Source organism: Thalassophryne amazonica, chromosome 7, assembly GCF_902500255.1.
Source record: "Thalassophryne amazonica chromosome 7, fThaAma1.1, whole genome shotgun sequence".
In the NCBI taxonomy this organism is placed as follows: domain Eukaryota; kingdom Metazoa; phylum Chordata; class Actinopteri; order Batrachoidiformes; family Batrachoididae; genus Thalassophryne; species Thalassophryne amazonica.
Genome location: NC_047109.1, coordinates 108345258 through 108370275, shown reverse-complemented (window position 1 = coordinate 108370275; position 25018 = coordinate 108345258).

Below are 25018 nucleotides of genomic sequence, written 5' to 3'. Positions count from 1 at the left end.
GGAAGCTTATAGCAGCCATGACGTGTGGCTGCAAGGATGCGTTGGCCTGCAGGTAAACGATATGAAGAAAATAAGGCCAATGCTCTCAAACCGTCTGCCGGAGAGGCCGAGGCCAAACGATCGTAAATTTTTCCCAAAGTGTTGGCGTTTTCCAGATCATTCACGTATGGCTCAGCTGGATTTAATTCTCACACAATTCTCAGAGTTAAAATTGTGCTGCTGCTGCTGCTGCTGCTTGTTTTTTAAATCTAGAGATCGTCTGTGGGTGCTGCTTGTCTCAATGTATCTGAGCCGGCATCTCATCCACATACTCAGTGAGAGAAATTTCAGAATCTTTCCCCCAGTTGAGCAGGAATTGCTTATTGGACACGGTCTGTGCGAGAAGGAGCATATCTGATCCATTCAGATATGATCTAACTCCATCTATACACGCCTTTAACTGGCTGGATTGAAGTTTTGAGCCTCGCTGTGCCCGTGTCGTGCCTGATCAATGAAACTTGGCAGCGTTTGTTTTATCTCGTCAGATGACTAACTGGTTTGTTTGTGTTCGGTTCACAGCGCTTTTGGCCTATAAGACAAGAGAAGAGAATATTTGAGGAAATGGGCAGAAGTAAGATTTTTGCCTTCAATGCATTCTCGTTTAGAGAAGTTTATCTCCTATGTAAATGGGCGCTGATGCGCTTGGTGCAATAGGAGGTGATGCTCTGCCGTTTTCAACTTTGCAAAGGTGGGCAGCGGACTTGAAGTGGAGGAGAAAAAACTTTGACTGTGACTCAAGGTCAAAGCAGCCTTCAAGCTTCTCCACCTGGCAAATTATTGATCGTGCACGCTACGTGGTTGCGGAAGATAGACTGCTGACTGTTCCCTAAACCGCTAACTGCTGTTGGCAACTCCCATCAGATTTGAGAACATATCGATAAAAGAGGCTGGAATGGCAAATGTTTGCGCTCATTGGTGAACTGCCATCTGAACCTGATCACAGGCACAGCAGACTGATCGCATTAAAGGAGCAGATCCAGATGATTCCTTTGAATAGGTTTTTTTCTTTTTTTTCTTTTGGAGTATTTCCAAGCGGTGAGCTTCAATGGTCTCAGATGAAGCCCTTAGAGAAGACAAAAAAAAAGTTTTACTTTCTGGACTGGCCGCTTGAGGCTGGCTCCAAAAAAGTAGCACATTTCCATAGCAGTCCATGTTAAAATGTTCAAATTTGGAGCAGAAATAAACATGTTTACAGCCTGGTACAAAAACTATTTTCTCTCTATATGATTTCCTCCTCCATGTCGACTGTACTGAGGTAAATTTTTTTCTGCCTTCTTAGTTTAAGATGTTTTAAGCTATAAGTTTGTATAATTTGGGGCGTGGTCACATTTAGTGACAGCTGCTGATCTGAGCTCCAACTCTCACTGTCATTTGTCCTCTCGATGTGGCTGCTAGCTGTTGTGGAGGTTGTCTCTGTTTAGTCTTTTTAGTTTTATTTTATTAGAACACCTGGAATAATCTGGCTTGTTGTTTGGTGAAACACCCTAATGGATCATCTAAGACCTCTCTGCTGAAATATTTGCTTTGAGTGGCATTCATGTCTCATTTACTGTTGTATGCTAACACCACGAGCACTTATAGTAGCTATCGGTAGCCTGATCTGTTAGGTCCCATTAATTCATGATTGCTGAGAAAATAAGCGGCTCATAATTTTTAATGTCCACACCAAAGCAAATCATTAGGAGAACCACAGCACAGTCCCCAAAAATAGGATTTAATAAACACCACAACCGAGATGACCCTGTTAGCTTAGCTAGTTTGACAGGGTTGTGTTTAGGTTTCTTTCTTCAGGCACTGAGCCACCCACGATCCACCTCTTTATGCATTAATGAGTTCATCGTGAATCATACTGCTGCTGTTAACATGACCACACCCAGATAAGGGCTTCACATGGACTATATATTTAGAGAACCTATGTGTGACATCACTCAGGCTTTGTCCAGTCTCTGGTATTCCCTGGGTAATGACACTAAGGTCATGTGATGTGTTTCTCTGGGCATGATCCAACATGCAGGTGCTTCAGTGATAAGGACCCCAGCAGTTTGAGAAGGCCAAGGAGATGCCCATTTCACATGGCTTGCAGCACCTAGATGTCTCCATTTGAGATGTGGGGATGGACTGGTTGTCTGCCTGGGTGGTTGTCATCCAGGACTCAGGGTGATTCCATGGTGTGTTGGATGTGACACCTGTCCATGCTCCCAGACCGGACATGGTGCATCACTCTGGGACAATACAGTGGTACATTCCTATATTATCTACTCCAAAAAAGCCAAAGTTGATTTAATCTGCAGGCAAACAATGTTTATTTATTGATGATTATTGATTATTCAAAGGATACTGCTTGTGGACTGGCCACCCAAAGTGCCAGACAACCAAGAATACTGTACCACCAGCTGGAGAAACGTCATAAATCTACGTATGTGAAAGGTCGGGAAAGCTGGCACATGGTATCTTGCCTCATCAGGACAATATTCATTGAAGCCTTCGAAGAACCAACACAGGAACTGTTTGAAAAGATAAATCACAAACTCAGTCCAGAAAGACACCAACACAAAGTCCACAAATGTGTCCTTAAGCTGTGGATGTAATCAACATGCACAATCCACATAAGACCTTGGAAAATTGACTTTATTGTAGCTGTTCCATATTTCTGTTAACTTTGAAGAAATGGTGAGGTAGAAAAAACCATGTAAAGTTAACTGCGAAATAGTTACTGCAGTTTAATTTTAATATGAGCTATTATGCTACTCATTCTCAGACAATACGTAATACTTCAAATAGAAATTCTATACAATGAGATATACATAAAAATCAATAGGCATACCATTATAAAAAAGATTAAGATGTTGGGGGAAAAAAGTGAGAGAATTCAAGATGAATAGAACTCTGAGGGTTGTCAAACTTATATATAATACATACACTGAGTGGTAGATTATAAAAGGCAACAACTTTTGCAAGAAATTACAGGATAATATATGTATTTAAAGAAAAATGATTTTCTTTCTGAAAACATCGTTCAAGGCTCTGCTTCATCCTCAATAATGTCAGCATTCCAAAGGCAATATTGAAAAGGACCACACGGCAGCGGAAAGCGATGGGAAAATTACAGCCGGCTGTGCAGCCTCCAAGGTTTCCGTGTCTGCTAATGACACTGTGAATCACTGGACAGTGCAACGTGCCAAAAGCACAGTTAGCTGTTAAACAGAAAGTATTAGCAGCGCTTCAGTTTGTCCACATTTTGTTATGTTACAGCCTTATTCCAAAATGGAGCAAATTAATTTTTCCCCCTCAAGAGTCGACACACAATACCTCATGATAATTTTTTTTTTTTTTTTTTTTTGTTTTTAGATTTTTGCAAATTTGTTGAAAATAATAATAATAATGATAATGATAATAATAATGATAATAAAAACCTAAGAAATCATATGTAATACGTATTCACAGCCGTTGCCGTGAGCTTGTTTTAGCTTGGGACTCCGACGACGGCGGTTGCATCTCCTCCACTCTCCCTTATCTCTCTGCTTTTAACCTTCAAGTCCCTACTTCACCAGGCTGTGAATTCCCTCAAAAACTATATTGCATTCTGGATCTATTGGACCACTATTGGATTAACCATGGAATTGATCAGCTGGTCTCTGAATGCTATTGACGCCATTTTTCTACAAGAAGGTCAGGACTGGGGGATCCTGCCTGCCCAGATGGAACATATCCTGTGGGCTACGTCCTTGGCTGTAACATAAAATGTGGAAAATGTGAAGTGCTATGAATACTTTCTGCTTCCACTGTACATCATCTCAGTCCATCCGGAGGGGTGTGTGTGTGTGTGTGTGTGGAGGAACCCAGGGATGAGGACCTGTACAGGACTTACTACTTCTTCTCTGCTTAAGAACACTTTGACAGAAGTAACTGGGATCACTTCACCAACACTGAAGTTACCAGACTACCTGTTCTATCACACAACCAAAGCTGTCCTAAAAACACAACTCCAGTCTGAAATCTGAGAGGTATTTTGTTCAATGGAGGTCTAACTGTCAATACAGTCATGAAAGTTGACCTGATTTTAAGACTAAACTTTAAGACTGACTAAAATGTCATGCTGATGAGAATCAAACATGTCATGCTGATTCTTGGGCAAATGATACAAATAAAAGGATCGTGTGATTTTGGTAGTTTGGTGATTTTATTGGCACTCAAGTCTCAACCGTCAGTAGCTCTTTTAGTAGCTCTAATTAAAGTGGAGTTAAAAGTTCCACATTGTGTTGTTAATGAGCTACATACAACAGTGTTACCAACAATCTGTTTCCAGCCCACAGAAGGGATTTTGAGACAATTAGTGGTGTAGGAGCAAAAGTTGAAACTGTCTGAAAGACAGGCGTATGTTTACTTCTTCAACTTGATTGCTCTTCATTGGGAAGTACTTTTCAGGTTTACCTCTGAAGTCATAAAGTTACCGTTTGATTGAACTACTCTATGCATAGAAACTCAGCATGTGATGAAAGATCATATACAGCTTTGTTAGGGGTTACAAGATGCCATTTTTTAATCTTTAAAGGTATAGGGCCATTGTTTTTTTAAGATTGGCACCACTATAATTTTATTCCTTAGCATTTAGATAAGGAATTCATAATATGATATTGCCAATATGATCAAAATTCATGCTGCCTGGAATCAATTTAGAATTTCAACCCCTGAGGGGGAGAAATTCAAGGCATCAGATGCTATGAATCAGAATCAGAATAGCCTTTATTCACCAAGTATCTACAAGATTACAAGGTGACTGGTTTGAACTGTACTCTCTCTGTACGAGCATGTACAAATATACACTAAACACTAAATAATTCACAGTAAAAATATGTGACTAAAATGTTAAAAATGTGTGCAAAGGAGTAACTGACAACAGACTGAAGATGGACATGAGGTATATGAATTGGTGAGTTTTTGGCAGGTTAAATTGTTCGTCAGTGTGATGGCCTGTGGAAAGAAACTGACCAACATTTGGTAGATTTGGAAGTGATTTACAAGAAATCTCATGGATGTTAATGTAAGATGGGTGACAGGTAATCTCAAAACTTCCCACGTGCACACGCACTTCCTCCTGCAGTTATTCTGCATCATGGCAATGAAGAAAAAGACAATATTAACTATGGAATTTCACCCCAGATAAATATGTTCTCTAAATTATAATGAGCTGTAATTTTGCAACGTTACAAAATAAAACTGCATTATAATGCTTGGATTTCAGTCGAAACTAAATTTTGTCAGTTTTGTGAAATTTTAATGGCCCTAAAGCTTTAAGGGAATGTTAATTAACCAGCTGCTTGATGGTGACTTTACTAGCACATCACCTTAACATGCTAATGCATGTACAGACCTTCTGCTGACTGTAGACTTGAAGGATGAAATTAATAGTTTAATATTGATGCATATTCCTGCACCTTCCAGCAGGTGCCAGTGTCCAGCAGGTGGCAGTATACCATGTGATGTCTTCCTTGCTTTGGAGCTATGTTGTCAAACACAGATGTGCTGTGGAACAGTGTTTTGAACTTGCCATTTGTAGTGCTGATGAAAGGTTTTTGTATAATCCCAGTCACACATTCTATCTATTCTTTGTTTTACATTGGCCCATTTTTGACCATGTAGTCTTTAGTCCCCGTGGTTGCTCGCTTACTTTTTTAGCTGGCATTGAAGTCTAGGTCGGCACCGCATCCGGCAGATTTTTTTTTTTTTGGGGGGGGGGGGATTGGATTGTCCTCCTGTAGCAAAGTTATCCACTATCTAATCAGTTCATCGCTATTATCTGCTCCTTTAATTTGATGAGTTATAAGATGATACCATTTTGAGTTATTGCTTAAGCGAATCTGGCTGAGACGGACTAACCCCATAAACATTTTTGCTGTACTGTGCAAAAAGGTTGTGATTAACATCAGAATCTTTCAGCTGAGCCGACTTTAGCTCAGACTTTAGAGCAGGCTGTCATAGCAGCATCACTGCAAAAACCATTTTCCGTTTTAGATAAAAGTTTAAAGTTTGACTTATTTTACCCTGCTGCTTGCTCATTTACTTACGCATTTTCCTGCTTTGACAGTATCGCAGGAATCTGACCCTCTGCTGAAAGACTCAACCTAACTGTCACCCGGTATCACCCCACTTTATAATTTGTTTTGCTTTATTTTGTCTACTTGCCAGCCATCAACAAAAACCCCATTTTGAGCCAAGCAGCTTAAAGATTTCTTTTTGTGCAGTAGAAAATTTGATGGCGGACGTCCAGGGGGAAACCCATAGTATTTATCGACTGATATGAGTGATACTGATCTGAAAGTGGTTATTTCCTCCTTCACCAGGCTGTCATTTGGCTGGCTGAGTAAATCCAGCTCAGGCTTGAGTGTATTCTTTTTCTGCCATGTGACTGGGTGATTAGTGCTGAGGCAGTCGGCGGCCGGCAGCTCAGCGCCGCTGCCTGATAAAGGGGTTGGGGTCAGCCACACACCCACTGCTGCCCCACTCTACACTCTTGTTTTGGGATGTTTGCAGTGAATAGCGCCGCGGCCCCACTTCCTGTCAGTTCCACCGCAGGCATGAAACAGTGCTTCTGCATCTCTCTGTATCTGCTGTATGTCTCTGTGCGTTTATCTGGTTCTCTGAGTGTCACTCAGTAAAATGGTGGCAGCAGTAGTGTGTACTTTAGTGTGTCATTGTGAGAAAGCATCAACATGTTCTTATGCCAAAGTCTCCACTTCCTGTCATAGGACGATGGGGTTTGCATCAGTGTTGCTGAACACCAGACATTCACAGGGCTACACGCCGTTAACACATTACATTTTCCAAATTCGACAGTTGATACATCTTCTGTGGAACATGGTCTAGTTTTTGCTCCCTTACATATGTCAGATTCCACCCTGGGTTCTAATGGTAATACACTCACCAGAGCTTCTGAGGAAAAAGACGTTGGTGTTGTTATTGACAATTATTTTCGAACAACATATTAGTGATAAAATCAACAAGGGTAATAGAGAGCTCAGTACTATCAGGAAGACTTCCCCAACTCTGGATATTCAGGCTTAGCATAATAGACTTCAGTTTATTAGTCTTAGCCTGTACACATTTGGAATTTGCCAACCAAATCTGGTCGCCATATTGGAGGAAAGGTATGTTAGAAGCATGGCATGCAACCAAAATGCTCCCAGGTCTCATGGAATTATCATACCCTGAAACACTCAGAAGACTAAAACTTCCTTCACTGACATTCCGTAGACTGTGTGGAGACATGATTGAAATGTACAGAATGTCTGGCAAATATGACTGTGAAGTGTGTGATTATGTCAGACTCTTGGACCAAACACCATTTGAAAGTTGTGAAAACCAGGCCAAGGACCAGTCTGCGCTAACACACCTTTTGAGTTAGTACTTCAGACACCTGGAGCAACTTGCATGATGTTGTCATATCAGCACCCAGTATTACCAACTTTAAGAACAGATGGATAAACTGTGGAAAGACATACCCCTAGTATTTGACCTCAAAGATACATCTGCTACCAGAAACACTGCAAGATCAGTCCACCTACACTATTATTAAGACATCCTGAGAGGGATAAAAGTAGTAAAGAACTGACAGAAGAGGCACTTGAGTGAGCCTAATGACATGAATTGTCATAGGTTGCATTGGTAGGTATGTCACAAGTGGCTAGTGCCCTTCCAAAACAGGAGGTTCCTTGTTCAAAACCACCATGTGGATCAATGTCTGATCTGTTGTGATGACCCCCAAGCAAAAACAGAGACACCAAAGGCCTTTTCTTTTATTTGACCTCCCAGAAGCCTCCTCCTTCTTTGTCCTCCATCCTCAGTGCACCAATAAGGCGAACGAAACACTCATCATGATGGCAGTTAACACTGTATTCACCTTCTTTAACATAGATGTAAGTCCTAAACAAACCCTGAGGCCCATCAGGTTTGTTCTTGTCCTCAGATACTATAGCATGAAGTGGATGAGAATTTATAACTCCATTTGAACCAGACACCACTCCATTGCAAGTTCCTTCCACAGTTAAGGCTGGTACCCATTTACAGCTGCGTGGACTGGGACTGTGTATATGGGAAATGAATGTCTAATTTTCCCCAGTCAATACTGGTGTTCATCAGGGATGTGTTCTGGCACACTGTTCAATGCTTGCATGGAGTCTGTATTTGGTAGGGCTGTGGAAACCAGCGTATGTGCCTTTGCTGGAGAGGAATATTTTACTGACCTTTACTTCACGGATGGTGCTGTGATCTTTAAGGAAGCAATGGATGACTTGACTGCAGTACTTGACAAGCTAAGCAAGGAGTCGGACTGTTTGGGTTTGTGATGGTCCTTGGTCACGACTTTCAGTTTCTCTGTGCATAATGAAAGTGTTGAAGTTGTAGACAGATTATCATGTCTCAGCAGTGGCTTTCACGTCTCTTGGTCCTCAGCTTCTGAGACTGAAAGACATCAAGGAAGAGGTTAGGGAGTCAAGGTTGTTACACCCCAGTTTCAATGAAGTTGGGACGTTGTAAAAAATGTAATTAAAACAAAATGCAATGATTTGCAAATCCTTTTCAACCTATATTCAATTGAATACACCGTAAAGACAAGATATTTAATGTTCAAACTGATAAACTTTATTGTTTTGTGCAAATATTTGCTCATTTTGAAATGGATACCTGCAACACATTTAAAAAAAGCTGGGACAGTGGTATGTTTACCACTGTGTTACATCACGTTTCCTTCTAACAACACTCAATAAGCATTGGGACCTGAGGACACTAATTGTTGAAGCTTTGTAGATGGAATTCTTCCCATTCTTGCTTGATGTACGACTTCAGTTGTCCAACAGTCTGTGGTCTCCATTGTCGTATTTTGTGCTTCATAATGCACTACACATTTTCAATCGGCGACAGGTCTGGACTGCAAACAGGCCAGTCGAGTACCCGCACTCTTTTACTATGAAGCCACGCTGTTGTAACACGTGCAGAATGTGGCTTGGCATTGTCTTGCTGAAATAAGCAGGGACGTCCCTGAAAAAGACGTTTCTTGGATGGCAGCATGTGTTGCTCCAAAACCTGGATGTACCTTTCAGCATTGATGGTGCCATCACAGATGTGTAAGTTGCCCATGCCATGGGCACTAACACACCCCCATACCATCACAGATGCTGGCTTTTGAACATTGCGCTGGTAACAATCTGGATGGTCTTCTTCCTCCTTTGTTCGGAGGACACAACGTCCATGATTTCAAAAAACAATTTGAAATGTGGACTCATCAGACCACAGCACACTTTTCCACTTTGCATCTGTCCATTTCAAATGAGCTCGGGCCCAGAGAAGTGGTTTTCTGAAGTGTTCTTGAGCGCACATGGTAAGATCCTATACACAATGATGTCAGTTTTTAATGCAGTGCCGCCTGAGAGACTGAAGGTCACGAGTATTCAATGTTGGTTTTCGGCCTTGCCGCTTATGTGTAGAAAGTTCTCCAGATTCTCTGAATCTTCTTATTATATTATGGACTGTAGATGATGGAATCCCTAAATTCCTTGCAATGGAACATTAAGAAACATTGTTCTTAAACTGCTGGACTATTTTTTCATGCAGTTGTTCACAAAGTGGTGATCCTCACCCCATCTTTGCTTGTGAATGGCTGAGACATTTGGGGATGCTACTTTTATACCCAGTCATGACATCACATGTTTCCAATTAGGTGTTCTATGAACATTCATCAACTTCCCCAGTCTTTTGTTGCCCCGTCCCAACTTTTTTAAAATGTGCTGCAGACATCCATTTCAAAATGACCAAATCTTTGCACAAAAACAACAAATTTTAGCAGTTTGAACATTAAATATCTTGTCTTTGTGGTGTATTCAAATGAATATAGGTTGAAGATGATTTGTAAATAATTGTATTCTGTTTTTATTTACATTTTACACAACGTCCCAATTTCATTGAAATTGGGGTTGTAGGTAAAGGTGTCTGGGAATGCTGATACCTTTGCAAGACCATGATGGAAGTCTTGTTGTTGTGAGACTTAGACACTAACCAAAGACCTAAGTGATGATGGGATGGCTTTGATATCAGGTTTCTTCAGAGGATCCTTGTATAATGCTGGAACGACTTTGTACCAAATGTATGGTTACTTAGGGAGACTCTGAAGAGGAGTATTCCGTACAATGGGAGGGAAGATCAGCTATGACATTTCCGTCATGTGTCACGTTTATCTGGGCAGGATCCAGCACACATGTGCCTCAGTACTGAGGACCCCAACAAATGGAAAAAACTAAGGGGGCATCCACATTCCACCTGACTGCAGCAGGTATGCAGCTACTTTCAAGAGGTGAAGATGAATTGGTTGGTTGCCATCCAAGATCCAGTGTGGTTCTGCAGGGTGGTGGATGAGGTGGGGTGATACAGGGCACTATTGCATGCTCCCCAATCTAACCTAACTTGGGATGATGTGGATGAAGTGTCTTGTCCAAGGACATGAACAGTTGGCCTGAAACACACAGGTGGAATCAAAGTCTGGTCTATATATAGGTAGTCCAGCTTAGCCCACAGAGCCACCTTCTCTGCACTCCAAGTGTTTGCTAAAGATTTCTATACCATTTCTATACCAATTTCCCAAGGCAGCTGTGTGAGGCTATCAAGACCAAATGCCAAGAAAAAGTGACAAAGCCAGTTGAGTTTCATCAAAACAAGCACTGTGGTTGTCATCGTTGCTATGTGCAGCTGTGGCTTCCAGCTGCTCGACCGCACTTTCCAATTTTAACACCATCTAGCCCCCCATGTGTTCCAAACATGAAGAAATACCCAAACTGTCATTGCATCATTCTTAACACTGAAAACATTTTGAACATGACGATGAAAGCTTCCACATTAAGGTAATCTAAGCGCTGCAGCACTGTCACCGAGGCTTTATTTTATCAATGATTTGTTGTATGTGTAATTCTGAGATTTAAAAAGAAGAAGACATTCAGCACAACAAAGTGATCTTTAACAAATTCCCAGAATCAGTGGCGGCTCCGGCTCACCTTGTAGGCTCACGGAGGTTCAACAGTAGGAGGGTTTCAATCTGCAACTTCTGTCATCCACTTCTTCGTGACCTTGGAGACACATCATGAATTCCATTACATGCTCCTTGCCTTTGATGTGACGATGACAGCTGCCTTTATTACCATGAAGACGTTTTCTTTAAGCGTCACTCACAACCTGAGAAATCCATCGGCCCGTTTACCAAAGGAAAATATCACTTTCGCTTCTCACGTTAGATTTACAGCTCAGTCACTATTCATTGAAATGTAACCCTTTCAGAATTCATTTCATTGTTTCATTTTCATTCGCTTGCACACGTGCACATGTGCGTGCGCACACAGAGTGGTGGGCGTCTCAGTTCCATTAGTTTGGCTGACTTTTTAGAATGCATTGCTAAGCATTATCTGAGGCTGCCTCATGGTTGTTGCTAATTCATGCTGCAGTCAGTTCATTTAGTCTCTCATGGCTGCTCGGATATCTGATTCATGCATACACCCTCCATTTAATCAGTGCGATCACAGTGCCACAAAACTCAGCCCAAAAAGCTCTTCCAAGCAGTCAAAACCCATCAAAGCGTGCGTGCATGCCTTCAGTAATGTGCTTGCCAAAGAATAAATCTTATGACCATTTTTGCAACAGAACTGCAGTGAAATTCTTTGTAACAACAAAAGCCCATCATCAGTAATTTAGTCTGCTGAAGTCTCAGATGCATCATCATGGAGGAATAATTGGATGATGGAGGCGGAGCTATTGTAATATGTCAGAGAGATTAATGTAAGTACAGTTTAATCAAAGGTCAAATTAGTACATATTTTCTTTTTCAAATGACAATTAAAAAAAATGTGACTCAGGAATTTCATGCAATAATCAGTGGCCACCAGACCGACACTTTGGAAATGAAAGAATCTGACAAACAAGCTCATTTCCATCATGATAAGATAAGCCCGGTATCACAGACTGAACGCTCCCCCCTAAAAATCGGTCCCCCCTGCCTTCACTGTGCATGCGTCATCAGCCGCAGTTCACGGATTATCACCTTGTTTCTGCTTCAAACTGCACTCCAGTCATCATCTGTCTCAGCGACAGATATCTGAAGCTTTTGTACAACAATCATTTCCACATAAATTCAGCATTATTGTTGTGTGGGCCGCTGAAGAGGAGGTACTGCTGGCCCACCACCACAAGATGGCGCCCTGCTTGAAGTGCGGGCTTCAAGCACGAGAGGGCGTCGGCTTTGCTCGAGGTGACAGCTGTCATTAATCAACACAAGCTGTCACCCATCACCACCACTACAAAGACCGGACTGCAACTCCACCTCCTCACCGAGAAATCAACTACCATTCAGGTAATTTCTCTGCTGACTGACACTTTGTGTGTAATAACCTGAACTTCTGTTGCAGCCGTTTTCCTGGAGTGTGTCCTTATCTGAGGGATTGGCGTTTGGTGTGACAGCGACGGCTTCGCCTCACACCCCAACCCAGATAAGTGGTTGACCAGGAGCTGCACGAGTGTGTGTGATTGGAGGTGGAGGTTTTCCCTCCTTTACTTAATACAGACTGTGGGATTACTGAGTGTGCGAACTCACACTCATCTGGACTGTCTCTGTTCTCTGCCAGCAGTACCGGGTCTGACTGCTGAAGACAGCGGCCACCTGGGGCGCAGGGCTTGGCGGCTCCGGTGTTCTTCAGCTCCGTTGATGTTGGAAGCTGTGTGGGGATCCAGCTCTTCTCTCTCCAGGCGTCTTCTATCGTCGAGCCTGCCCACATGTCACCTGGTGTATGATTGATAGTCCACCATATTGTTGTTGTCTGTACGTGGTTGTGCGATTCACAACATTAAATTGTTACTTTTTGGCTTATCCATTGTCCGTTCATTAACGCCCCCTGTTGTGGGTCCGTGTCACGACACTTTCACAACAATTATTTCATCATAAAAGACAGAGGAAGCCATCAGAGCGCTGCAGCTACATGAGCTGCTAGCTGATGCGTTCACTGCACGTCGGTCATTTCAAAGCGTCACCAAGTATCGTCTCATTTCTGATTAAAATGGCCTCATTTCTGCTTAAAACTGGCTTTAGAATGATTTAAGACGTTTTACTGTCATCTGATGGTTAATAATCACGTTATTCCATTTGATATCTTTGGGTGCAATGACTCTGTCTCAGATGAGCTGCTGAGCAGCTGCTGAGCTCTGAAATGATGCATGCGCAGTGCAGGCAGGGTGGACCAATTTTTAGGGGTGGCCCGTTTGGTCTGCGACACCGGCCATGCCCAGCACGTGGCAGACAAGAGTATGGGATGTTTTTGATGAGCTAAATAAACTTACTTTTTCTATTGATTAGGTGCAAATTAAGTTTATCCTCATGATGTTCCCCTTTATTAAACACTTCACAAATGCAATTCTTGAAACAATTTTTGTCTGAAAAACAGTCATGGTTTTTCTCCCATTTTGTATGAGATGAACTCAAAGATCTAAAACTTTTTCCACATACACAATATCACCATTTCCCTCAAATATTGTTCACAAACCAGTCTAAATCTGTAATAGTGAGCACTTCTCCTTTGCTGAGATAATCCATCCCACCTCACAGGTGTGCCATATCAAGATGCTGATTAGACACCATGATTAGTGCACAGGTGTGCCTTAGACTGCCCACAATAAAAGGCCACTCTGAAAGGTGCAGTTTTTTTGGGGGGGGGGGGGGGATACCAGTCAGTATCTGGTGTGACCACCATTTGCCTCATGCAGTGCAACACATCTTCGCATAGAGTTGATCAGGTTGTCAATTGTGGCCTGTGGAATGTTGGTCCACTCCTCTTCAATGGCTGTGCGAAGTTGCTGGATATTGGCAGGAACTGGTACACGCTATCGTATACGCCGGTCCAGAGCATCCCAAACATGCTCAATGGGTGACATGTCCAGTGAGTATGCCGGCCATGCAAGAACTGGGACATTTTCAGCTTCCAAGAATTGTGTACAGATCCTTGCAACATGGGGCCGTGCATTATCCTGCTGCAACATGAGGTGATGTTCTTGGATGTATGGCACAACAATGGGCCTCAGGATCTCGTCACGGTATCTCTGTGCATTCAAAATGCCATCAATAAAATGCACCTGTGTTCTTCGTCCATAACAGACGCCTGCCCATACCATAACCCCACCGCCACCATGGGCCATTCGATCCACAACACTGACATCAGAAAACCGCTCACCCACACGACGCCACACACGCTGTCTGCCATCTGCCCTGAACAGTGTGAACCGGCATTCATCCTTGAAGAGAACACCTCTCCAACGTGCCAAACACCAGTGAATGTGAGCATTTGCCCACTCAAGTCGGTTACGACGACGAACTGGAGTCAGGTCGACACCATGCAGATGAGGACGATGAGCATGCAGATGAGCTTCCCTGAGACGGTTTCTGACAGTTTGTGCAGAAATTCTTTGGTTATGCAAACCGATTGTTTCAGCAGCTGTCCGAGTGGCTGGTCTCAGACGATCTTGGAGGTGAACATGCTGGATGTGGAGGTCCTGGGCTGGTGTGGTTACATGTGGTCTGCGGTTGTGAGGCTGGTTGGATGTACTGCCAAATTCTCTGAAACGCCTTTGGAGACGGCTTATGGTAGAGAAATGAACATTCAATAACGAGCAACAGCTCTGGTTGACATTCCTGCTGTCAGCATGCCAATTGCACGCTCCCTCAAATCTTGCGACATCTGTGGCATTGTGCTGTGTGATAAAACTGCACCTTTCAGAATGGCCTTTTATTGTGGGCAGTCTAAGGCACACCTGTGCACTAATCATGGTGTCTAATCAGCATCTTGATATGGCACACCTGTGAGGTGGGATGGATTATCTAAGCAAAGGAGAAGTGCTCACTATCACAGATTTAGACTGGTTTGTGAACAATATTTGAGGGAAATGGTGATATTGTGTATGTGGAAAACATTTAGAGTTCATCTCATACAAAATGGGAGCAAAACCAAAAGTGTTGCATTTATATTTTTGTTGAGTATATATATATATATATATATATATATATATATATATATATGCACTGCTGCTCGGCCTACGGGCAGAGTACCCGACCTTCCTGGAGTCCCAGGGAGAGGGGTACTAGATAGCTCTCCGACTGGGGACTCCATTGTTCTCCTGGGGGATTTCAATGCCCACGTGAGCGGCGACAGTGAGACCTGGAGGGGGGTGATCGGGAAGCACGGCCTCCCCGATCTGAACACGAGTGGTGTTCAGTTGTTGGACTTCTGTGCTAGTCACAGTTTGTCCATCACAAACACCATGTTCAAGCACAAGGGTGTCCATAAGTGCACATGGCACCAGGACACCCTGAGCTGGAGGTCGATGATCGACTTTGTAGTCATATCATCTGACCTTCGGCCACGTGTCTCGGACACTCGAGTGAAGAGAGGGGCAGAGCTGTCGACTGATCACCACCTGGTGGTGAGTTGGATCCGCTGGGAGGGTAGGAAGCCGGTAAGACCTGGCAGGCCCAAACGTATCATGAGGGTCTGCTGGGAACGACTGGCGGAACCCTCTGTCAGCGAGGTCTTCAACTCCCACCTCCGGGAGAGCTTCTCCCAGATCCCGGGGGAGGTTGGAGACATGGAGTCCGAGTGGACCATGTTCTCCACCTCCATTGTCGATGCGGCTGCTCATAGCTGTGGTCGCAAGGTCTCTGGTGCCTGTTGCGGCGGTAATCCCCGAGCCCGGTGGTGGACACCGGAAGTAAGGGATGCCTTCAAGCTGAAGAAGGAGTCCTACTTATCTTTGTTGGTAGGTGGGACCCCAGAGGCAGCTGACAGGTACTGGCAGGCCAAGCGTGCCGCAGCCCGTGCGGTCACAGAGGCAAAAACTCGGGTCTGGGAGGAGTTCGGGGAGGCTATGGAGGAGGACTATCGGTCGGCCTCAAAGACATTGTGGCAAACCGTCCGACGCCTCAGGAGGTGGAAGCAGCTCTCCACCAGCACTGTTTACGGTGCGGGAGGGGAGCTGTTGACCCTGACTGGGGATGTTGTCGGGCGGTGGAAGGAGTACTTCGAGGATCTCCTCAATCCCATCGTAACATCTTCCGAAGAGGAAGCGGAGACTGGGGACTCGGAGGTGGACTCATCCATTACCCAGGCCGAAGTCACCGAGGTGGTTAGAAAGCTCCTTGGTGGCAAGGCTCCTGGGGTGGATGAAATCCGTTCTGAGTACCTTAAGTCTCTGGATGTTGTGGGGCTGTCTTGGCTGACACGCCTCTGCAACATCGCGTGGCGATCGGGGACAGTGCCTCTGGATTGGCAGACCGGAGTGGTGGTCCCTCTGTTTAAGAAAGGGGACCGGAGGGTGTGTTCCAACTATAGGGGGATCACACTCCTCAGCCTCCCCGGTAAGGTCTATTCCAGAGTACTGGAGAGGAGAATTCGATCGATGGTCGAACCTCGGATTCAGGAGGAGCAGTGTGGTTTTCGTCCTGGTCGCGGCACACTGGACCAGCTCTACACGCTCCATCGGGTGCTCGAGGGTTCATGGGAGTTTGCCCAACCAGTCCACATGTGTTTTGTGGATCTGGAGAAGGCATTCGTCCGTGTCCCTCTGGGCACCCTGTGGGGAGTGCTCCGGGAGTACGGGGTCCGGGGTCCTTTGCTAAGGGCTATCCGGTCCCTGTACGACCGCAGCAGGAGCTTGGTTCGCATTGCCGGTAGTAAGTCAAACCTGTTTCCAGTGCACGTTGGCCTCCACCAGGGCTGCCCTTTGTCACCGGTTCTGTTCATTATTTTTATAGACAGAATTTCTAGGCGCAGCCAGGGTGTAGAGGGGGTCTGGTTTGGGAACCACAAAATCTTGTCTCTGCTGTTTGCGGATGATGTGGTTCTGTTGGCTTCGTCAAATCAGGACCTTCAGCGTGCACTGGGGCGCTTTGCAGCCGAGTGTGAAGCGTCCGGGATGAAAATCAGCACCTCCAAATCCGAGGCCATGGTTCTCGACCGGAAAAAGGTGCTTTGCCCTCTTCAGGTCGATGGAGTGTCCTTGCCTCAAGTGGAGGAGTTTAAGTATTTTGGGGTCTTGTTCACGAGTGAGGGACGGATGGAGCGTGAGATCGATAGACGGATCGGTGCAGCGTCTGCAGTGATGCTGTCACTGTATCGGACCGTCGTGGTGAAGAGAGAGCTGAGTAGGGGGGCAAAGCTCTCGATTTACCGATCGATCTACGTTCCGATCCTCACCTATGGTCATGAGGTTTGGCTCATGACCGAAAGAACGAGATCACGAGTACAAGTGGCCAAGATGAGTTTCCTCCGCAGGGTGGCTGGGCGCTCCCTTAGAGATAGGGTGAGAAGCTCGGTCACTCGGGAGGAGCTCGGAGTCGAGCCGCTGCTCCTCCACATCGAAAGGAGTCAGTTGAGGTGGCTCGGGCATCTTTTCCGGATGCCCCCTGGACACCTCGCTGGAGAGGTGTTCCGGGCACGTCCCACTGGGAGGAGGCCCCGGGGAAGACCCAGTACACGCTGGAGGGACTACATCTCTCGGCTAGCTTGGGAACGCCTTGGGGTTCCCACGGAGGAGCTGGAGGAGGTGTGTGTGGATCGGGAGGTCTGGGCCTGGGAAAATGGATGGATGGATGGATATATATATATCCGGAGTCGGGTCGCGGGGGCAGCAGCTCAAGCAAAGCCGCCCAGACCACCCGATCCACACACACCTCCGCCAGCTCCTCCGGGGGAACCCCAAGGCGTATATATATATATATATATATATATATATATATATATATATATATAGTGTTGCCACAGTTACTTTGAAAAAGTAATCCAATTACTGATTACTCCTTGAAAAAGTAACTTAGTTACTTTACTGATTACTCAATTGGAAAAGTAACTAAGTTAGATTACTAGTTACTTTTTTAGTTACTTTCCCCAGCTGCCGATAACAACCCTCTGCCACCTCAACATGACAATGATACCTGTTTTGCCAAAACTCACTTTATAGTCACCCTTTCTTGACTTCAATGAAAATAAATACTTGTTTTATAAAAAGTAAAATAAAGACCTCTTTCTTGACCTCATGTTTAACTGTTGACAGCACTGTAACAGTAAAACTTGCAATTTCTAACCTACATTGTTTATAAATGTAACTATTAAATTCATTCTAACATTTAAATTCTCTCTAAACATTTTACTTGTCAAAATTATTATTATTTTAAGTACTATTAGTAGTTGTAGTAAAAAAATGACTTCAAAACTGGACCTTTAATCTAGGGGAGTTGGGGGGGCACATCCCTGCCCCACGCCCCCATTCTATCTGGATTCGCCCCTGCTTTGGCGTTTGAGCACAAAGAATGAATAACATTTATTTATGCAGAAAACATGACCAGATTTACAGGTAAGAAAGTTTTATTGTGTTTTCATATCATGTGGTCCTCAGAAAGAGAGTTTAGGTGCATTTGAGTGGAAAATAGTGTTAGTTGTTGATGCGTCGCGGAGGATCAACTGTTTTTAGCAGCAGATACGGAGCAGCTCAGAATTATAAATAAAGGAGAAAAAAAAAGCATAAAATGTCTTTGTAAAGCTCAGTGCAGGTGTGCTGTTGTCACCGTGCTTTAAGAGGTGAGGACGAGTCGTAGCTGCTGCAAAAAACCGCAGATGAAAAGCTCACAGCTCGCTTAAAGTGGGCAGTTCAGTCGAGCCCCGACCTCCTGCCCATGGACCAAGTTTAATGCTGCTGTCGACCCACAATGTAAAAATAATAGTAACGCACAGTGACTTGGAGAAGTAACTTTAATCTGATTACTGATTTGGAAAGATTAACGCGTTAGATTTCTCGTTACTAAAAAAAGTGGTTAGATTAGAGTAACGCGTTACTAAGTAACGCATTACCGGCATCACTGTATGTATATATATATATATATATAGATGTACCCTCTGAATTTGTAGAGTGAGTGTCATGCTTGGGGATTTGTTTGATGTGTTCTGTTTTATTTAGTATTCAGTTCTTGTGTGGCTCATTCTGGGGTTTTCTGGTTTGTGTTTCTTTGTCTGCATGCTCTTCACATTCGGGGGTGGGCTTTGGTTCAGGGTGTGTCTGTTCCCTTTGTTTGCCACGCCCTTTTTCTGCTTGTTTCCAGCACCTGTGTCTGATTTACTATGATCACACCCTGTATTTAAAGCTTGCTGTGTTTGTCCTTTGATGCCAGATCGTTGTGCTTAACCACCTTCGCTTCCAGCCTTCCTTCTGAGTTTTATCATAGTCCCTTGTTCTGATTGTCTGTTGTGTTTTTTGACCACCTGCCTGTTTTTTTTTTTTTTTTACCACGCCCTGCCTTATGTATTTATTACCGTTGCTGATCTTGGACCGCCTTTTTGTGTACCAAATCCTGCCTGCGACCAGATTAAACCTTTTAGAACAGCGAATGTCTGAGTCAGAGTCGCGCATTTGTGTCCAGACTTCTTTGGTCCCAGAGCCTGATAGTGAGAAGATGACTGTGTTTATTATTTTTGAGTTCTTGTGTTAACCTGGTGGGATGGATTCAGTTTGGGTTTTCTTTTTTTTTTACATGGTGCATGTCTAGGCTTTTCCAAAGGCTTCAAAACAACCAGCAGTGGCTACCAGGCTTTGAAAATGACAGAAATTGACAAACAAGCTCACCTGGAGCTCTTTTTAACACATGCAAACGACTGCAGTGCAACAATCAGGAAGTAATCATCTCTGAGTAAATGTTGAGGAAAAATGTTCTGTCAGCGACAATCACACCTGCTCCTAATACATCATCCATCAGACCCATCTATATATTACATAAGAAAAGCAAAGATGAGTTTTAATTTATGTAGACAAACTATCAAATTTATTTATTTAAAAAAAATAGACAGGCTATCAAAGTTTGCCAGATTTTGTCTTCATTATATTGTAATTTGGAGAATTACAGGAAGTTGTTAATTTGGGAATCTAAAAGGGCGGTAAATATTAACAATCCTTTCTACATTATTAAAAGAAAGCAAAGTTAAGTGTTAGTGTGACAAAAAATGAGGTGGCCTGTCTTTGAATCACCAAACCCAACCAGTCGTTAATACTGGAGCCTTTATATGACTGTATTTATCCTAGATATCCCCACTCTGACATCATCCACAGGTTTTCTGAAGAGCTGGTTTAAATGCAAGTTGAAAGCTCCAAATGCTGCCAACTTAGCAGAGAATGACTCCGCCCAACTCCTGGCCAACCCATAAATTGGTAAAGGGGTGGCGTGTATAAAAAAAACCCCAGTGTGACCTGGGTAAGATAAATGAAACCAGAACACACCAATCTGGAAGTTACCAAACTAGTGATGGCTCACAAGCCAAACTGGGTTCAGATGATTAATTACGGTATAGTTTTCCAGATTGGGGAATGGCTTTAGTCATGGATGACTTTTAAAAAAGCCCACTGACAAATGGGCCCAAATAATTGGCACAGTCAGCGTAGCTACAATTACCCAGCTATCAATACTCGCTAGCTTGGGTGCTGAAAAGGGGAGAATAAGGAGAAGGATTCTAGGGGCCCATATTGACAGGGGCCCAGGGAGGCCCCTAATACAATTATGACAAAATAATGGGGGTGGGTGGGCAGTAAGCTTTCTTTTCATGGGGCCCAGAATCCCTGGCAGCACCCCTGCCCACTAACTAGCCCTAACGGTGCTAACATACAAATTAAATGACACTAAAATTCTACTTGTTGAAAATACAGGAGTACAGACATCCTAAATCGTAAAATGAACCACACTGCAAGCCATATTATCTCATATACGTATTAAAATGCTCAGAAATAAGCTGCAGGCCTGTTAGCTGTTGGCCACTAGCAGCCTGTTGCTACCCCAGTTATGCATAGATTTGTGGCTTAAAATGGACTAGTTACATAATAATTAATTCCCCTTACAGTTGTTAGCTACATTCTATCCTGAAACTACTTATTGTTCCAGGCTGTAAACATTTTTTTTTTCTGCGATAAAGTTGAACATTTTAACATGGAGTTCTATGGGGGTTGACTCACTTTTGGTGCCTCTCTCAAGTGGTCATTCAAGGAACTGCAAGGTTTGGCCCTTACCCATTTGTTAAATTTCTCAGCACCAGAGTTTGCCACTTGTGTTTAAAGAGCCGACTATAATTATTGACCTGGGTTTGATTCCTCACTTTCTCTGTGCTGTCAAATAAAAGGGGAATAGAGCTGTGAGAAATATATTTAAGAAGGACAACAGTCACTCTGTGCTTTTCTGTAAATCTTGTCTTTGTTGTTTGCACCAATGACCTCCACTTTTTCCTGGCGTCTCCATTAGCGTCGGTGATGTGTGGCACCAAGTTTGTGACACTATTTATGCGATGAAGTTACAGTATTGCACCACCCTCCTCAATAACCAGATAATATCCCATTTGAGCTTTTACTGGCCGACATAAAAATGGAGTACCCAGGTGATTACTCAGAAATATGATGTTCACGGTGATAACCATTGGCCTTGCTTGTTGAAGAGGACCAGCGGATATCAGTGATGCTGGCTCATCAACATCTATAAATGAGGAGAAAACCTCACATTGTATATGAAGAACAACTATTTGAACCTGTTCTTAGTCCTTGGTTGATTCTAAACATCTATCAGCTATTTAAAGGGCATCTGGAATTATCTTCCAATGGCTGCCGGAGTAAAATGACCTCATTTGAACGCATTAGTCTGTGCATAACTTCCACAAATGATGCATTAAAATGCCATGATCAACACGTAATAGACCTTATGCCACTGGCAAAAATTCACTCCAGCAACAGAGACTGTTTGCTGCAGATAAAATGCCGACAAAAAAGAAAGACAATTAGGACGTGGAAAAGAAATTACTAACCTCATTCATGGGCCTGAATAGAGTCCCAGAGGAGGAAGAGGTAAAATGTAACGCTTCAACAAAAGGACATTAACACAGATCCCTTTATTACTTTGAGTATAATGACCTTCCTTTCCCATCCACACTACCCGGATAAAATATGAGTTGACAGAGCAACAGTGGCAACGTACTCCTCAAATATATTACTGATACCACTGGAGATGATTGTCATATAAGGGTGATTCTTTAACTATGGGCACTATTGGCCTTGTAAATGTAATTTCCACCACACCATTGCCTTACAATATAAAGCTCCTTGGGGCAACTGTTTGTTGTGATTTGGCGCTATATACATATGCTCTAATGTCACTGTTTGTCTCCATAGAAACTACCCAAACAATCTTTCATACAAACTGTTTAAAAGGACATTACAGTGTTGTGGTGGAAATTACAGCAATAGTGTGGGACAACTACATTTTGTTTAAAAAAAATCACAACAGTTGTATGACATTGAATACCCCAGTTATGTTTTGATTATTTTACTGATATTTTATTCAGAGATATTTTAAAACATTAGAAAAAAAGTGTTTCTTTACCATTCATTTTTATCATTGAAGATCAAAAGTCTGGGTGTGGGACAAGCACAAAACGGCAATATTTGCATATAATGATGCTGAAAAAAAGGTGAAAAAGTCATCATAGACTACTAGAACAAATTTCTTAACACACTTTCATTGTAACGATAACTATAAAAGTGTGAAATTTCCCCTTTTTTCTGTTTTTCATACAATATGATCAAAGGACATAATAAGTGCCCGTAGTCTAAGAATCACCCATAACAACCAGCTTAGCTTTCATTTTTAAGCATAGACTAAATATCTTGGACAAACTCTAATGGATATCGGGTTTTTTTTTTTTTTGTTTTGTTTTTGAAGACCGGGCTTGAAGCCTGAATGGCATGGCTCAGAATGTTGCCATGTTGGCAGTGCCTAACGTTGCTGACTCCAAAGATGGGTAAAAAGGTTGACCCTGGGCAAGTCTGGTGACCTGGGGCCTCATGAACAAAGACTTGCGTGGACTTTCTACTAAAAGTTGGCGTACACCAAAACCCTGAATCTGGCGGAAGCACAAATATATTCAGATGTATGAACGTGTGCGTAGGCATGAATTCACTCACGCACCTTCCGTTTGTACATCCTACTGAACGTAGAATTGAGCGTGGAACCAAACTCCTCCTCCGGCTCTCGCTGCAAAATGCGCCGTAATGTTGGAATGTACCCGGATGAGATTTGGATGATTGCGACTCGGTGCAAGTTTGACTGGCACACGTCTGACTGATCAACTGGCTCACGCTGGAATGCCCCTGATGCATGCCAGGATGCCCAGTGTGGTCAGCACTTGTGTGGGCACACGCCGTATTGCGCTCTGGGCTGACCGCAGTGCTGCATGCAACTCCAGTCACAGTGGCCTTGGTAATCAAAATCGGTTATGAGCCAGTAAATCCTCACATTCTGAGTACATGCTCACATTGGATTGCACCATTTGCAAGGTCCTCTAACAATGCTAACGCAGCCACTGTTAGTGCCATTTTACGCATCACTTTGCGCAAGCTTTTATATCCATCCATATAATTGCAAACACGTGGGTGTGTTAAATATTCATCAGTGCATCTCTGATGTGCACATCACTCTGATGACTTCATGTTTTCACATTATTAATGGTTCCCTGCGTCACCTCTACACAATAGCTCGAGAAATGTGCGTATGCCAGCCAGGATTTTGCATGATGCGCCACACATTTCCACGATCAAGTCAGTTTTGATACATCTGCACGTGGACGTGGAGATGGGCGTACACCAGATTTCTGTGCGTAAATGGTAAAAATAAATGGTAAATAGACTGCATTTATACAATGCTTTTCCATCTGCATCAAAGTGCTCAAAGTACTTGACAAATAATGCCTCACATTCACCCCAATATGACAGTGCTGCCATACAAGGCGCTCACTACACACCGGGAGCAACTAGGGGATTAAGGACCTTGCACAAGGGCCCTTAGTGATTTTCCAGTCAGGCTGGGATTTAAACCGAGGATCTTCTGGTCTCAAGCCCAATGCCTTAACCACTAGACCATCACCTCCCCCTCACATTTTTTTTTTAAACCAGACTCTAAACCCATTTATATGCACTGCAACGCTGACTTAATTTTGCAGCACGGGAGGTCGCTACTTGTTTTTAATTATTTGAGCCTTGGAAGCTTGGAATAGATTTCCAGGAGTGATATTTTCTGGGAAAACATGCAGAACATAAACAAAACCTCAGTGACCACTCTGTGCAAGCAATAAATCTATAATACACTAACAGATGAAGATAATGAGAAAATAAATACTTTAAATGCATTTTTATGAGATGATTTCTATGTGATAAAGCACAAGTTTAAGTCTGTAATTTACATCTGGCTTCTTGCCCTTTCAGCATTGAAACAATCTTTTATTTTTGTGCAAGCATGCCGTGTGCTGCTCCGATCACCTCGGAGGCAAATATTAGAGACACAAGAGCAAAGTTTCTCATTATGCTGCGTGGTTCATTGAATGTAATTACCCACAGACACTTGAAAAGTTATTCTGTAATTAAGTCAAGATGCATAATATGAGCTCAATTAACACAGCGCACGCATAGACTTCTGTGACATACAGTGAAACATCGCCGCATCTGTTCCTAACATCGGTCACTTTCAGAACAAGACGTGCTGCTGTGTAATTAATGAATGAGTGATCTTAATAAACAGAGGTGAGCACTTCAAATGTGACCCATGTCTTCAAGTACTCAAAATGTAGCAGTTCATTTAAATAATAAAGGTATGTTCTTCAAACATGCTCTGGTTACTGATGCTGGGATTTACAATCTGAATAGAAAGCCATGATGTGACGGCGTTAAAGCCAATCAAATATTTGAAGTAAGTGTATGAATATTTACTCTGTATGCAGACATGAGTGATGTGAGGGACAAGGGTCCTAATCCTCTGGTGCTAACCATTTGTCTCTTGCAGAGTCAGCCAATCAATCAATCAATCAATCAATCAGTTTTATTTATATAGCGCCAAATCACA